The following is a 15413-nucleotide window of genomic DNA, read 5'->3' on the forward strand; positions in this document are numbered from 1 at the left end:
AAACAGGAGCCTCGCTGAAGGACCGTAAATGAATGATTATCTACCATCATTCAGTTGGCTCCCTCGAACTGTCCTGGCGCAATGGTCTCCCCTGACTCCACTCCCATCAATGCCCGCTTTAAAACAAACAAAAGAACTGGAAAAAAAAAGGAATAGGTAGCGAGTTTATTCAGAATAATTTCCAACAGTTCACCCCGTTTTATTAAAAAGCGACTATTTTGTGATTAATCCTGAAAAATTATAAAGGGAGATGAAAGTGGAGGATGTTTAATCAGGGTATCTTATAACCAATAGCCTTGCCCAATCAATTACTTCTCCAAGGGGAAAACTATATGATGGAAGGATTTCGTTTACCACAATTACCTTCCCAAAATGCACCCTTTACAATACTTTCATACATTGCTTCTCTCTCTCTCTCTCTCTCTCTCTCTCCCCCTCCTCTCTCTCCTCTCTCTCTCTCTCCTCTCTCCTCTCTCTCTCCTCCCTCTCTCTCTCTCTCTCCTCTCTCGTCTCTCTCTCTCTCTCTCTCTCTCTCGTCTCTCTCTCTCTCTCTCTCTCTCTCCTCTCTCTCTCTCTCTCTCTCTCTCCTCTCTCTCTCTCTCTCACTCTCTCTCTCTCTCTCTCTTCCTCTCTCTCTTAAGGCTACATATTAGTCTAAGACTCCTTGAAGTTGTTTTTTTTTGCTTTCCCTCACCCCAATGGGTGGGCGTGAGTGGCAGCTGGAAAAGAGAAGCAGGTGTTTTGGAAGTGAAGCGTGCCGTGCAGCACAGGCGACAGGTAAAATAACGTCCCTCGGGGAACTGCGCCTCATCTGCATCAACACAACTGTCCTCTAAGGAGACACAAAAGCCAGTTGTGACCCGCTCCGGACAGCTGTTTGGCAAAGCACCAGCTCTACCAGCCATAATCACTGCTAATTTATTATAGCGCTGTTTAACTCCTTCATCTGCTTGCAGCTTAACTCTTAAGAGAGCGAAGAAGAGTTTTTCCCTTTCTTTTTTAGTTAACGAGTTATCATTGTGCCAGTCATTTGGAACACACACGACAGACAAGTTGATTTTTATATCATATAAGCACCCACAGTATTACAAAGGAGCGTTCACGATAAACTCGATTGCCTCTACAATTTGTTTTTATTTCTGCTGCATAGGATCCGAATTGACAATTATTTCGTTCTCCTTTACACTTGTGTACTTTTTTAAAAACTGATTTTAAAGAATCTTGCATCTCGAAATTCATAATTCGAACCGGAGACATAACATACTGCAGACGTTGGAATCTAGAGTACCAACACTAAATGCTGGAGGAACTCAGGAGGTCAGTCGGCATCCGTGGAGGGAAGTGGAAGCCTCGACTGTCAGTTTCCCTACACAAATGCTTTCTGACCCGCTGAGTTTGCTCCAACACTTTGCCGGCTGTCTGCAGTTCGATATATATTGTTCAGTCCTGCGGGAGGTGTATTCAGACCGGGTCAGCAGTTCCATTTACCGAATGGAAAATATAAACTCAGGTCAAACCGATCATGCTCCGATTCTGTTTGTATCCTGATCCATTTTCTGTCTGTTTTCCTAATTTCCCTCCTCACTTTTTTGTTCAGTTTCCCCCGGTTAGATACATGTCGACTGTCAAGGTTCTGACGGTGTTCACACTTCCTTTTTCCGGCGGAGGTTCAGCCCAGAAATGTCGCTCATTGAAGAGGCCCAGATGTAGTCCGCCAAACGGCTCGGCGGTATAATTCCGAGTTGGGATCTCAGGTTCAATTCTCATTCTGTCGATACAAATGACTGAACTGGACTGACCTTCAGTGACGAGGGAGTGCGACATTGCCAAGGGTGTTCTTTCTCAGGCGAGATGTTAAACTGGGGCCTCGTCTATCCACTTCTAGAGAAATCGCTCAGCAGTTTTTGAAGAATAGAGGCGTCCTCCCCCGTATCCCGATCAATAGTATGAGCAAACGGACTATAGTGTTAGTTATCTGATTGTTGAATACTAGGGTTTTTAAATGCAACGTAGTTGCTTCCCCCCCCCCCCCCCATATTTCCATAAGGGACTGCAATTGTAAATACTTCATGGCTGCAGAGTTCTTTCAGACACCTCCTAGGGTGTGAAAGGTGCTATTTAAATTCACTCCGAATCCATTCTAACTAAGGAGTTATAACCTTCCTCCCCTCTTCATTCCTAGCATAACACCTAAGTCTGCCTATCCCGCGAGAGACGAATTCCTGAAACATTTATTTAATGGTCATTTATTTGGCTATTTAAAGACCAACTAATTTGGCTTGACGCCATGTTGTGGGCCGAATGACCTGTTCCTATGCTGGACTGTCGAATGTTCTATGTTCTATTTTTTCAATATCTAACCACCATGCTTTACAATTTCAGATCCTTTCAAGTTAAATTTTTGACCATCAGTGGTAGTGAGGTTATTAAAGAAGATTCTTAGGGATCCATTTGGAAAAGCATGAGCTTATTAGGAGGTTTGTGTGGGAGAGGTCATTCTTATAGACTTGATTGAGATTTTTTAAGAACTGACAGAATGGTTGATGGGGGTAGGGGAGTGATATTGTCTGCATAGACACTAGTAAAGTTTTTGACAAGGTTCACCATGGTAGATTAACCTAGAATATCAAAGCCCATAGGATCCACAGACACTTGCAGACTTGATTCAAAAATAGCTAAGCCATAGAAAACAGAGAGAGAGGTTGAGGGATGACATTTTGACTGGAGGTCTGTGACTAGCGGTGTTCCACAGCGATCAGTGCTGGGAACTGCTATTTGTGATACAAATAAATGCTTTGAATGAAAATGCTGATAAGTTTGTAAATTTGCAGACAAGATGAAAATTGGTGTTGCGGATTGTCAGGAATGTTGTGAAAGGATACAACAAGCTACAGATCCATTGGAGGTGCCAGACTTTGGGAGGTCAAACACAGAGGAAAGCATACAGGATTCAGAGGTGCAAAATTCATAGCAACATTTAAATGGAAACACAAGTACATAGGGTGGTAAAGATGCACACCACACAGCATACTTGACTATATTGCTCAGGCACTGAGTATAAACCTGGTAATGTTGCAGTTGTATAAAACTTTGAATAGGCCACCTTTGGAAAATTTTCTGCAGTTCTGGATGCCACATTAGGAAGGATGTGAAGGCTTTGGAGAGGGAGCAAAAGGGGTTCACCAGGATGTTGCCTGGATTAGACAATAAGGAGAGGTTACACAAAGTTAAATTGTTTTGTCTGAAGCCTCAGAGGCTGAGAGTCAACCGAAATCAAAATCAGAAACAGAATCAGGTTACTATCACTGATACATGTCATGCAATTTGTAGTTTTGAGGCAGATGTACAGTGCAATACCTAAGATATACTATAAATTACAATGTATATTATATATATATAAGTTGTCTTATATGTATACAGTATAAGTGATATATATATATATATATATATATAAAGCAGTGCAGAATGAAGAGAGCAAAGAAAAGAAAACAATCCGATAGATGTATATAAATTATGAGAGGTATAGATAGGATAGAGAGTTAGAGACATTTCCCCGGAGTAGAAAAGTTTGATGCCACCGGGCATTGAACTAAGTAAGAAGGGAAAAGCTCAAATTTGCAAGACCTGGTTTTTCTTACACAAGAGTGTTGAGTGCCTGGAAAACACTGCCAGAAGTATACAAATACAACAGTCAAATTTAAGAGGCATTTAGACTGGCAACATGAACAGGCAGCGAACGGAGGGATATAGACCACGTGCAGCTGGATGGGATTTTTTAAATTGCTGTCAAGTTGGCACAGACGTGGTGGGAAAAAGGGCCTGTTCCTGTACTATATCCAGCATCCATTATTTAACTGCTGAAGGTGATTCTCCACATATTCCAAAAGATAGATCATTATGCATTTGCTGATCCCTTTCTATAATTATTAATATCATTTAAGTTATTCAGGTGGTTGATTGTCAAAAACATATTCCCAAGAAGATCCTTTGATTCTCTATTATACGTCACGAGGAACACTAAGTATTTTATCCACTTGACAATCTGAGATTGCCAAAGCTATTTGTATGTTAGAGAATATATGCATTTTCTTTTACCTCCCCTACTCTACAAACTCTCCATCCCATATCAAAGCAAGTTTCTTTTTATAAACTGTTCCCAAAGGCAGCTCTAAACTCTTGGCTCTCTGGTATAATTGTGTCTTTTTTTGTCTCCTTCCTCTGGGGTTGCTCACCCTTTTACATGCCAATCTATGTTTTTGGACTTCATCCTACCTCACTTGGCTTGCAGCCTACCCTCCTTTGATACTGGAATGTTTTCAATGGTTTGGCTGGGCTCCTGACCATAAGGTTCCTCTTAGCTGTTTTTACTCTCTGCCTCCCCAAACTATTGCAAGCCCTCTCTCTCTCTTTCTCTCTGTCTGTCTGTCTTTTTCTCTCTCACACACCACACATACACTCTCCCTCCTTTCTCCCCTTTCTCGTTTTTCTCTCTCTCCCTCACATTCTTTCTCTGTGTCTGCCATCCCTGCTCTTTCTTTTTCATATTACTGCTATTACTATTGTTCGCCCACATCCGTAAGTAGAATACATTTGTTAAAGAAGAGTCGAAGACTTGATAAGTGATGTGTGCTTTTAAAAGCAACAAATAAAATGCAGGAGGAGCCCAACATCTGTGGAGAGAATTGGGCAGTTAATATTCTAGGTTGAGACAGTTCAACTTCTGACTGTAGGATCAACTTGCCTTCGAAGAATTGTATTTTTCTGGAGCATATTTCCAATACTAGTGGGACTTGCTGTGTCACATTCAAGTTAAGTTTGCACCATCCTGTTGAAGAATCAATTGACAAGAAACACACAAACGCAGACACACACACACACACACACACACACACACACATACACCAAACCCAATGCTTACTTCACTTGATGCCCGTTTATGCATGGGTACAAGTTTTGAAAGATACTCAAGAGAGGAAGCCTTGGCTGGTTTCACTCTCCCTAGATCAAAGGTAAGAGCAGTGAGACTAATCTATTTGCAGAATTCCTGTTTTTGCCTGGCTGAGATTAACATGCTTAGCATAATCTAAGGATTGTAGTCACTCAACTTTCCCATCACTGTCCAATTTATCCATGGGATAGCATAGTGGCAAGCACAGTGCTTTACATTACCAGCAACCTGGGTTCATTTCCTGCTGCTGGCCTGTAAGGAGTTTGTATGTTCTCCCTGTGACCCCGCGTGGGTTTCCTCTGGGTCCTCCAGTTTCCTCCCACAGTTCAAAGACATACCGATTAGTAGGTTAATTGATCATTGTGTGTTATCCTGTGATCAGAGTGGGGTTAAATTGGGGTTTGCTGGCTGGCACTGCTTGAAGGGCCAGCAGAGCTTATACCATACTGTATCTCTACATAAAAATAATAGAAGGTGGAGCAGAGTGATGATGGCACTAAACGGCGACCTCCTTTGCTTGCATCTTCAGAAACAGCTCTATTTCCATCTTTTTTTATTTTTATTTTCCCCATTCAGGGTTCTTTTAAAGACCCTGACCTGGAGTTACATGCTGACTACAATTCTTTGCAGGAATGGGAGGACCCGTTCTCAGGGTATTCAGGACTGGCCATTGTCGGCATGCCAAGGGCTCAGCCTAAATATTCAGCTTGACTTTGGAGCCTAGGATCTCAGGCCTCCAGAAGCGGGTGGATTGAGGGTCGGATGTCAGGACAAGAGAACCGTGTGTCGTCGGGGGAGTCAGAATATCTACGGCTATGTACCCAGAGACTGACCTTTGGGCACAGAGCTTGTAAAAAAAGCAACGCGGTGAACTTTTAACATCGTAAAAGCAGCGAGAGTTGTTTGTTATACCTCCCCGCATGCTGTGAAAATGGAGACATGCCTTTCTCCCTTATTAGGAAGAGAGAACCTGTGGTATGTCGAATGCCAGGTGAACGATGTAGTCTTTGGGGTAACTGCAAGTCTGTGTCTTTACTGTTGCTTTGCTCACACTTGAGTGCTCGGTGGTGGGTGCCAGTGCTTTTATTTGCTGATGGGGAAGGGTGGATCGTTTCTTTGCTGCCACTCACGTGTGGGAGGGAGGGGAGCTGGGAGTGATCTTTGGGGCTCTAACATTTGACTGTCGTTCATTCTTTGGGGCACTCCTCTGTTTTGTGGATGGTTGCGAAGGAAAAGCAGTTCAGGATTTATATCATATACATTTCTCTGACATTAAATTGTACCTGTGAAAATTGAGAGAGTGTGCTAACAAGCTGCATCACTGCTTGGTACAGAAATTGCACTGCAGCAGGACAGGAAGGCTTTACTATGGGTAGCCAAAACAGTCCACATATCACTGGCACCAGCCTACCCACCAATAAGGGCATATATACAGAAAGATGCCAGTAAGGGGCCAGTAACATCAAGAAGGATCCCACTTATCCTGCTCATAGACTGTTTGTCTCACTCCCATCAGGGAGGAGACTATACAGCATCCATGCCAGAACCACCAGTATGAAAAACAGTTATTTCCTCAAGCAGTAAGGCTGATCAACACCTCCACCCACAAATTCAACCACTACTTATTATTTCCCATCAGTCACCTTATGTACAGCCCAGTGTTACATCACAGATACACAATCAATCTACGTATATAAACTATCTTACGTATTATATTTATTGTGTTTTTTTATTATTATTGATTCTTTATCTTTTGTGTTTTTTTGTGTAGACCTGAAGTAAGAATTATTTTATTCTCCTTTATACCCATGTACTAAAATGATATGAAGCATTCTTGAATTTTGAATCTTGAATTAATAGAAAGGATTCTCAGTTAACAACGAAGAGTCAAACCCAAGTCATAACAATTTGCCGAGGGGTATTGACGTACTATTGAAGAAACTCGCTTCATGAATCTGATTTTTAGGTGGGTCCATTCTTACAATAAATCGATTGATGAAGAAATGCCTTGCCGCAACTCAACATACCTTTCAGGAACATCTCAAAAGTAAAACATATTGTTTTTGCTGCTCCCATGCAACAGCATCTAAAATGCAACATAGTGAATGACCACCCAGCTTGTTTTCAGTGTGAGCTTGTGAAAAAATATCAATTTAGAGAGTGGAAAAAATGTCCTTGTTCTTCTCTGCATGGATCAAAAGATCTGAAGTATCTGTCACTACAAAGGCAGGTGTTTGTCCATGCAGGAGTGCCAGTTCTTAAAAACCTAATTCCTATCCTATAATATTCTCCAAAAAATAAAATTACATTTCTGAATATTATGACATTTCAAAGCACATACAGCATTATTCCCACATCATAATGAAATATACTTCAATATATTTTTAGATTATTTTGCAATATATTTCTGTTCCATTGGGGATTCTTCAATATTAATACTCAGAATAAAACTTAACATTCAAATCTTGTCATTTTTTTATTGTTGTCCACATAAGCTACAATAAAACACAGAGTTAAGATCATTGGTTACTGTATGGATATATCATTGCCTTCAAAGACTGATTTAAGAAATTGCTTCTGAATTTCATACGTATATCTTCAGTGCACAAATCACCAACGCTTCACATAAAATATGTAATCAGCAAGGGCTCCATTTTTATAGCTTTGAAGAATGCAAAGTGATAAGTAATGGTTGCCCCAAATGCCATTCCTTTCAGGGGAGACCTGACAATCAGCTGATGACCATGAAGTTCTCAATTGGATGGGGTCAACCATGGATACTGTGTACCTTCTGCTTACTCGATATGAAAGCCAGTACACAAGCCAGTGCAGTATGAGGGGAAACCTTATGCCTATGCAGAAGGCTCTCCCTCTCCACGCAGCTGGTGAATCCAAAGGAATGGCAGAGATCAATATTGTTTAGTACCAGCCGCACCGTAGAGGTTGGCTATCAGCATTGAACTCAACATAGGACTGCCTTAGGAACTCCAGCTCTGGATTTTTCCTTGGGGTTTAATCCCGAAGCCCTCCCCATGAGTGGGTTTAGCTGCAAGGCCATGGAAATTTGAGATCAGAGTTTTCCTTCTCCTAGATGAGATGCCGACCATGGCTGACAAGCTCTGTCTGTCCGACAACTGGTTTTAAGGTGTCAGTAACCCACCCTTTCCCTTTCTCCTGTCAGTAGAAATGGTTCTGCTGGGCTTAGTAACTAAACCACACCTGAAGGCCAGGAGCTGGACTTGGTTGTCAGAGGCTATTTGAGATGCACACCACTGGGAGCATTTAACAGGTAGTGGGAGCTTATCCCCATTACCACCGCCGGCTGTAACAACCTTAAAGAACCAGGGTGATGACCACATCAAAGGAATCAGTCCAAGGCTTGGACTCTCGTTCCAAATGAATTACAGTTTACAAATATTGCTCACATAAACTTAACTGAAAGTTTACAATATCAAAGTTCAAAGTAAATTTATTATTAAAGCACATATACTGTAATTCACCACAGATTCATTTTCTTGCTGGCATACTCAATAAATCCATAATAGAATCAATGAAAGATCGCAATTTAATAAAGTAATAAGAACAGAGAATGTCATTTGAGCCCTTGAGCACAGTACAAGCCAGGAAATTTTATTTTACAGTACAGAACGTGCCCTCCTATCTGAACAAACCGCACTGGCCAGCAACCCACCCATTTAACCCTAGCCTAATCACACATTATTTACAATGACCAGTTCACCTACTAAGTGATTGGATTGTGAGAGTAAACCAGAGCACTTGGAGGAAACCATGCACTCACGGAAAGAACACACACATTTCTTACAGAGGGTGCCAGACTCCAATGCCCTGAATTGTAATAGCATCGCGCTAACCCTATGCTACTGTCATGCCCAACGCATATATCAGGATGCTCTTCATTGACTACATTTTAACATTCCATACTATCATCCCCTCAAAACTAATCAATAAGCTCCAAGACCTAGGTCTCAATATCTCCTTGTGCAAGTGGATCCTTGATAGGCAGAAAGCAAAGGGTGGGAATAAAGGGATCCTGTTCTGGTTGGTTACTGATTACTAGTGGTGTTCCGCAGGGGTCGGTGTTGGGGCTGCTTCTTTTTACAATGTATATCGATGATTTAGGTTATGGATTAAATGGTTTTGTGGCTAAGTTTGCGGATGACACCAAGATAGGTAGAGGAGCAGGAAGTGTTGAAGAAACGGAAAGGTTGCAGAGAGACTTGGTCAATTTAGGAGAGTGGGCAGATGAAATACAATGTTGAGAAATGTACGGTTGTACATTTTGGAAGAAGAAATAATCGGACAGATTATTATCCATATGGGGGAAAAATTCAAAAATTGAAAGTGCAAAAGGACTTGGGGGGTCCTCGTGCAGGATACCCTAAAGGTTAACCACCAGGTTGGATCGGCAGTAAGAAAAGCGAATGCTATGTTGGCATTCATTTCAAGAGGAATAGTGTATAAGAGTAAGGAGGTGTTGATGAGGCTCTATGGTGCACTGGTGAGACCTTATTTGGAATACTGTGTGCAGTTTTGGGCCCCTTTCTTAGAGAAGGGATTCACTGATGTTGGAGAGAGTTCAAAGAAGATTTATGAGGATGATTCCTGGAATGCAGGGGCTAAAATATGAGGAGCGTTTGTCGGCTCTTGGACTGTATTCATTAGAGTATAGAAGAAAGAGAGGGGATCTCATAGAAACATTTCAAATGTTGAAAGGGTTGGACAGAGTAGATGTGGAAAGGCTGTTTCCCTTGGTGGGTGAGTCCAGGACAAAAGGCCACAGTCTTAGAATTAGAGGGTTCCCATTTAAAACAGAGATGAGGAGAATTTTTTTTAGCCAGAGGGTCGTGGATTTATGGAATTCGTTGCCACATACAGCTGTGGAGGTCCGATCATTGAGAGTGTTTAAGGAGGAGATTGATAGGTATCTAATTAGTCAGGGTATCAAGGGATATGGGGAAAAAACCGGAAATTGGAACTAGAAGGGAGAATAGTTTAGCTCATGGTGGAATGGTGGAGCAGACTTGATGGGCTACTTCTGCTCCTTTGTCTTGTGATCATGTGATCTCATTTGCTGACCCCAGTCATTTCAGAATGGCAACATCTCCTCACCATCAACATCACCAAAAGTCTTTGTCCTTAGACCCCTGCTCTATTCACTTTATAGAAACATAGAAAACCTAACAGCACAATACAGTCCCTTCGGCCCTCAAAGTTGTGCCGAACACATCCCTACCTTAGAAATTACTAGGGTTACCATAGCCCTCTATTTTTCTAAGTTCCATGTACCTATCTAAAAATCTCTTAAAAGACCCTATTGTATCTGCCTCCACCACCGCTGCCGGCAGCCCATTCCACGCACTCACCACTCTTCTGGATAAAAAACTTACCCCTGACATTTCCTCTGTACCAACTCCCAAGCACCTTAAACCTGTGCCCTCTTGTGGCAGCCATTTCAGCCCTGGGAAAAAAGCCTCTGACTATCCACATGATCAATGCCTCTCATTATCTTATACCCCTCTATCAGGTCACCTCTCATCTTCCATCGCTCCAAGGAGAAAAGGCCAAGTTCACTCAACCTGTTTCATAAGACATGCTCCCCAATCCAGGCAACATCCTTGTAAATCTCCTCTGCACCCTTTCTATGGATTCCACATCCTTCCTGTAGTGAGGCGACCAGAACTGAGCACAGTACTCCACGTGAGGTCTGACCAGGGTCCTAAATAGCTGCAACATTACCTCTCGGCTCCTATATTCAATTCCACGATTGATGAAGGCCAATACACTGTAGGCCTTCTTAACCACAGAGTCAACCTGTGCAGCTGCTTTGAGCATCCTCTGGAGTCGGACCCCAAGATCCCTCTGATCCTCCACACTGCCAAGAGTCTTACCATTAATACTATATTCTGCCATCATATTTGACCTACCAAAATGAACCACTTCACACTTATCTGGGTTGAACTCCATCTGTCACTTCTCAGCCCCATTTTGCATCCTATCAATGTCCCGTTGTAACCACTGACAGCCCTCCACACTATCCACAACACCCCCAACCTTATACTTATGTCTGTGAGGCAAAACAGAGCTTTCAATGGCATACTTAAATTTGCTGACGACCCCATTGTCAATGCTGGTGACAAATCAGCATATCAGAGGGAAATTGAAAATCTGGCTGAGTGGTGCCACAACCACAAACTCTCACTCAATGTCAGCAAGACCAAGGAGTTGGTTATTGACTACAGGAGGAACAAACCAGATGTCCATGAGCCAGTCCTTATCACAGGATGAGAGGCCGAGAGCATCTTTATATCAGCAACTTTAAAGCCCTCGACATTATTATTTTGGAGAACCTGTCCTGTGTGCAGAATGTTAGTACCATTACAAAGAAAGCATGGCAGTGCTTCTACTTTGTGAATTTTTGGTGTGTCAACTGAATCTTCGAAACACTTCTTTAGATGTGAGGTGGAGAGTATATTGACTGGTTGCATCACAGCCTGGGATGGAAACACCAATGCCCTTGAACAGAAAAAAACTACAAAAGTTGTAGATACTGCCCAGTCCAGCACAAGTAAGTAAGGTTATTGTATGAGGAACATTTGATAGCTCTGGGTCTGCACTCATGGGAATTTGGAAGGATGAAGGTGAGCGGGGGAGGGGGTGGTGTGGGATCTCATTGAAAGCTGTTGAATATTGTAAGGCCTGGACAGACTAGATGTGGAAAGGATGTTTCTCATGGTGGGGGAGGCCAGAACAAGAGGGAATAGCCTCAGGATGGAGGGATCTTCAATGAAAACAGAGATGCAGATAAATCTCTTTATCCAGAAAGTGGTGAATTTTTGGAAATTATTACCACAGGCAGCTGTGGACACCAGGTTGTTGGGTGTATTTAAAGCAGAACTTGATTAGTTCTTGATTGGACATGGCATCAAAGGTTATGGAGAGAAGGCTGGGGAGTGGGGCCGAGGAGGGGTAAAAAAAGGATTTGCCATGATTGAAAGGTGGAGCCGACTTAATGGGCCAAGTGGCCTAATTCTGCTCCGATGTCTTTCTTATACTCTGAGTAAAGTCCTTCCCACTATTGAGCACATCTACAAAGACTGCTGTCACAGGAGAGCAGCATCCGTCGTCAAGAACCCCCACCATAAGGAAGAGCGTACAGAAGCCTCAGGACCAACACCATCAGGTTCAGGAGCAGTTATTGCCCCTCAACCATCAGGATCCTGGACAAGAGAGAATAACTTCACTCATCCCAACACTGAACTGTTCCCACACTCAGTGGACTCATTTCAAAAACACGTCATCTCATGTTCTTGATAATTATTACTATTTTGTTTTTTGTTTCTTTTATTGTATTTGCACAGTTTGATGTCTTCTGCTCATTGGTTATCCATCTTGTGTGTGCTTTTTCATAGTTTTTCATTTTTCAATGCTTTTCATTGTATTTACTTTGAATGCCCACAAGAAACTAAATCTTCTGGTAGGATATGGTGACATACCGTGATAATAAATTAACTTTGAACTTTGAACATCATGTTTTACCAGTTGTTGTCCTCAATCCCATTTTCTGTCTTATTCCTCAACACTTTATTCTCCTTTATGATGAATTTCTTTCTTTTTCACCATTGAATATTTCCATTTACTCAGAAGATAAAGAACTAGGTTGTGAACTGAAAATGACTTGAACAACGTCAATAACATTTGTCAGCTTAGATGTGGAAGGTTATTTCCCAGCGTCGAGGGAAGAATAAAAGGGCAAGTCATCTATTACCTTGAAGTTTAGAGATAGGTACAAACTTTGCCCAGTGGAAAAAAATCTTAACTTCACCAGTCCAATCTTTTTGCCGAAATCCCTTAATTCTGGAACTATTCTGGAACATCTCACCTGCATCCCCTTCAGATTCTACTGAAAATTCATTCTGAATTCAAGTCTGACCCAAGGTGCTAACAGCGTGGAATTCACTTGTTCCCCTGAGTTGTCCAATTTCCTGCCACATGCTAAAGACATGTTGGTTGCTAGGTTAATTTGTCACTGCACATTACCTGTGGTGTAGGGGCAAGACAGGAGAATTATGGGGAGTAATGAGACAAAATAAGTGGGGGGAAAGGGACTTTAAGAGAGGGCTTTGAGAGGTGGTATAGACTCTGTGGCTTGAATTTCTGCGTTGTAAGAAACAGATGAGAAACACATGATAATATATGGCTGCCAGAAATACAGATAATACTCTGGTTGTGATTTAACCAGTGCCTTCAACAGGTTCTGCTGTTGTACCCCATATCTCCATTCATGAATCCAGGAACCCATGATTTTTTTCTGTAATTCTGTCGAAGTGTCTTCCTACTTTAAAAGTTCACGATCCCGCAGAAATAACTGGGAACCAGAGAGACTCCAGAGCAATGGACAGACATAGCACTTTAAATTGACCTTAAGCATTAACATTTAAATCACCTTAAGCAATTAACTTTGGCCACTTTCAGTTATCTTATCTGTTCCTGCTATCCCAGTTAATGTTTCTGTCAGCCATCAAACCACACATTTAACTTTCAGACATGTTAGTCTTGATACAAAAACTTGTGGATGTGAGGTTAGATACAGGCAAAATTGATGGTAAATGATTGCCTCATCTTTATTGCTGTACTGTATCATGTTCTATGAAAGGACAAAAGCCTTCTCTGTCCAATGCACCACAGTCTGATGAGTTGGATTATGAGATCCATCAACTGAATAAGATGACGTCGCATCTTTGTGATATCTTAGACCACTCAGAGATGTTACAACAAAGAGACCACTCATCTGTCATGTAAGGTCATCTGCGCCAATGTAGAAAATGTGGTGGCATTTATGAATCGGAAATTTGCAGAAGCAGTTTATGGTTGAAGTTAGCTTGTGGATTGCAATCTGTTGCTGTTAACCCGTGATGAAAAGTAACAGCTATTCGAGCAACCATTCTCCAATCCAACAAATCTGTAATAAGTAATCGAATCTTGGTGCTTCATGCAATTAAATGCTTCTTTACGTCGAGCGATATCGCTAGTTTCATCCCTCATTTATCGAGTGTGATTCAGCATGCATCTTCCACCACATGCAAGGTTTGCACCAATGCTCTAAATTTGGGAACCAAGCCTTTTACTGAGTCTTCTCAAAAATAAATCCTCACATTTAGTGCTCCACTGTCATCAGTCAGCGTAGCCAAGCCAGGTAGAAACAAGGGTTAGTGCATAGGTGTACGCTCAGTGGCCACTTTATTAGGTACACCTGTACACCTGCTCCTTAACGCAAATATCTAATCAGCCAATAATGTGGCAGCAACTCAATGCAGTCATGGTCAAGAGATTCAGTTGTTGTTCAGACCAGATGTCAGAATGGGGAAGAAATGTGATCTGAGTGATATTGACCCTGGAATGATTGCTGGTGCCAGATAGGGTGGTTTGCCTATTTCAGAAGCTGCTGATCTCCTGGGAAATTTACACAAACTACAGTCTAGAAGTTATGCAGAAAGATGCAAACAAAAATCCAGTGAGCTGCAGCTTTGTGGGCAAAAATACCTTTTTAATGAGAGAGGTGAAAGGACAATGACCAGACTAATTCAAACTGACAGGAAGGCGACAGTAATTCAGATAATCACGTGATACAACAGCGCTGTGTTGAAGAGCATCTCTGACCACACAAGACGTCGAAACTTGAAGTAGTTGGGCGACAGCTGCAGAACACCACAAACAGACACTCAGTGGCCACATTATTAGGTACAGGTGGTACACTCCGTGTATGTTACACTCTATTCCAAATGCCCTCATATTGTCAGTTATTGGGTGATGTTAGCTTCTTGCAGTTGTCAGCTTGTGATAGAGCCAGTCAACACACAATGAAATTAATTCTCCAACACATGTGCTGTTACTGTTACTTCATAGTCATATTTTGCATATATTCTGTAGTTCAAAAGTTTTTTTTCCAAATGCGTCCATTATGCCAAATTGGAATGCAAGAGAGGTAAGGCCAGCGATTCATTGGATAGAGCATTGTAGAAAGAGGCCATCAGACCTGAACTTACTCTTTAAAAGAGCTTTCTAATTAACCTCTCTCTCACATTGCTTTCCTGATGACCAAACACATTATTTTGCTTCACAGTTACTTTTTGTATGTAAATATTGAAGGTATTACTGAAAAAATGCATTTCTAATTATGTTTATTATTATTTGTTTTGTTGGTGTCGTGAAGAGTATACTTTACACATTCTTTGATATTAAATTGAACCATTGAACAAATCCACCCAAAGATCTATTCTATCCAGCTCAGGAAAGCATTTTGTGACACGTTATTGGGATTGTTCTGTCTGTTCTATGGCCGTACTATGAAGCTCATCTCTTCCAAGCAAACAGAGGCCATAAAATTGATCAAACATTGCACAAAAGAGCATAGAAGGTTGGAAAACATGCAGTGCCACATTTCTGG

The sequence above is a fragment of the Hemitrygon akajei genome, chromosome 3 (assembly GCF_048418815.1).
Source record: "Hemitrygon akajei chromosome 3, sHemAka1.3, whole genome shotgun sequence".
Taxonomy (NCBI): Eukaryota; Metazoa; Chordata; class Chondrichthyes; order Myliobatiformes; family Dasyatidae; genus Hemitrygon; species Hemitrygon akajei.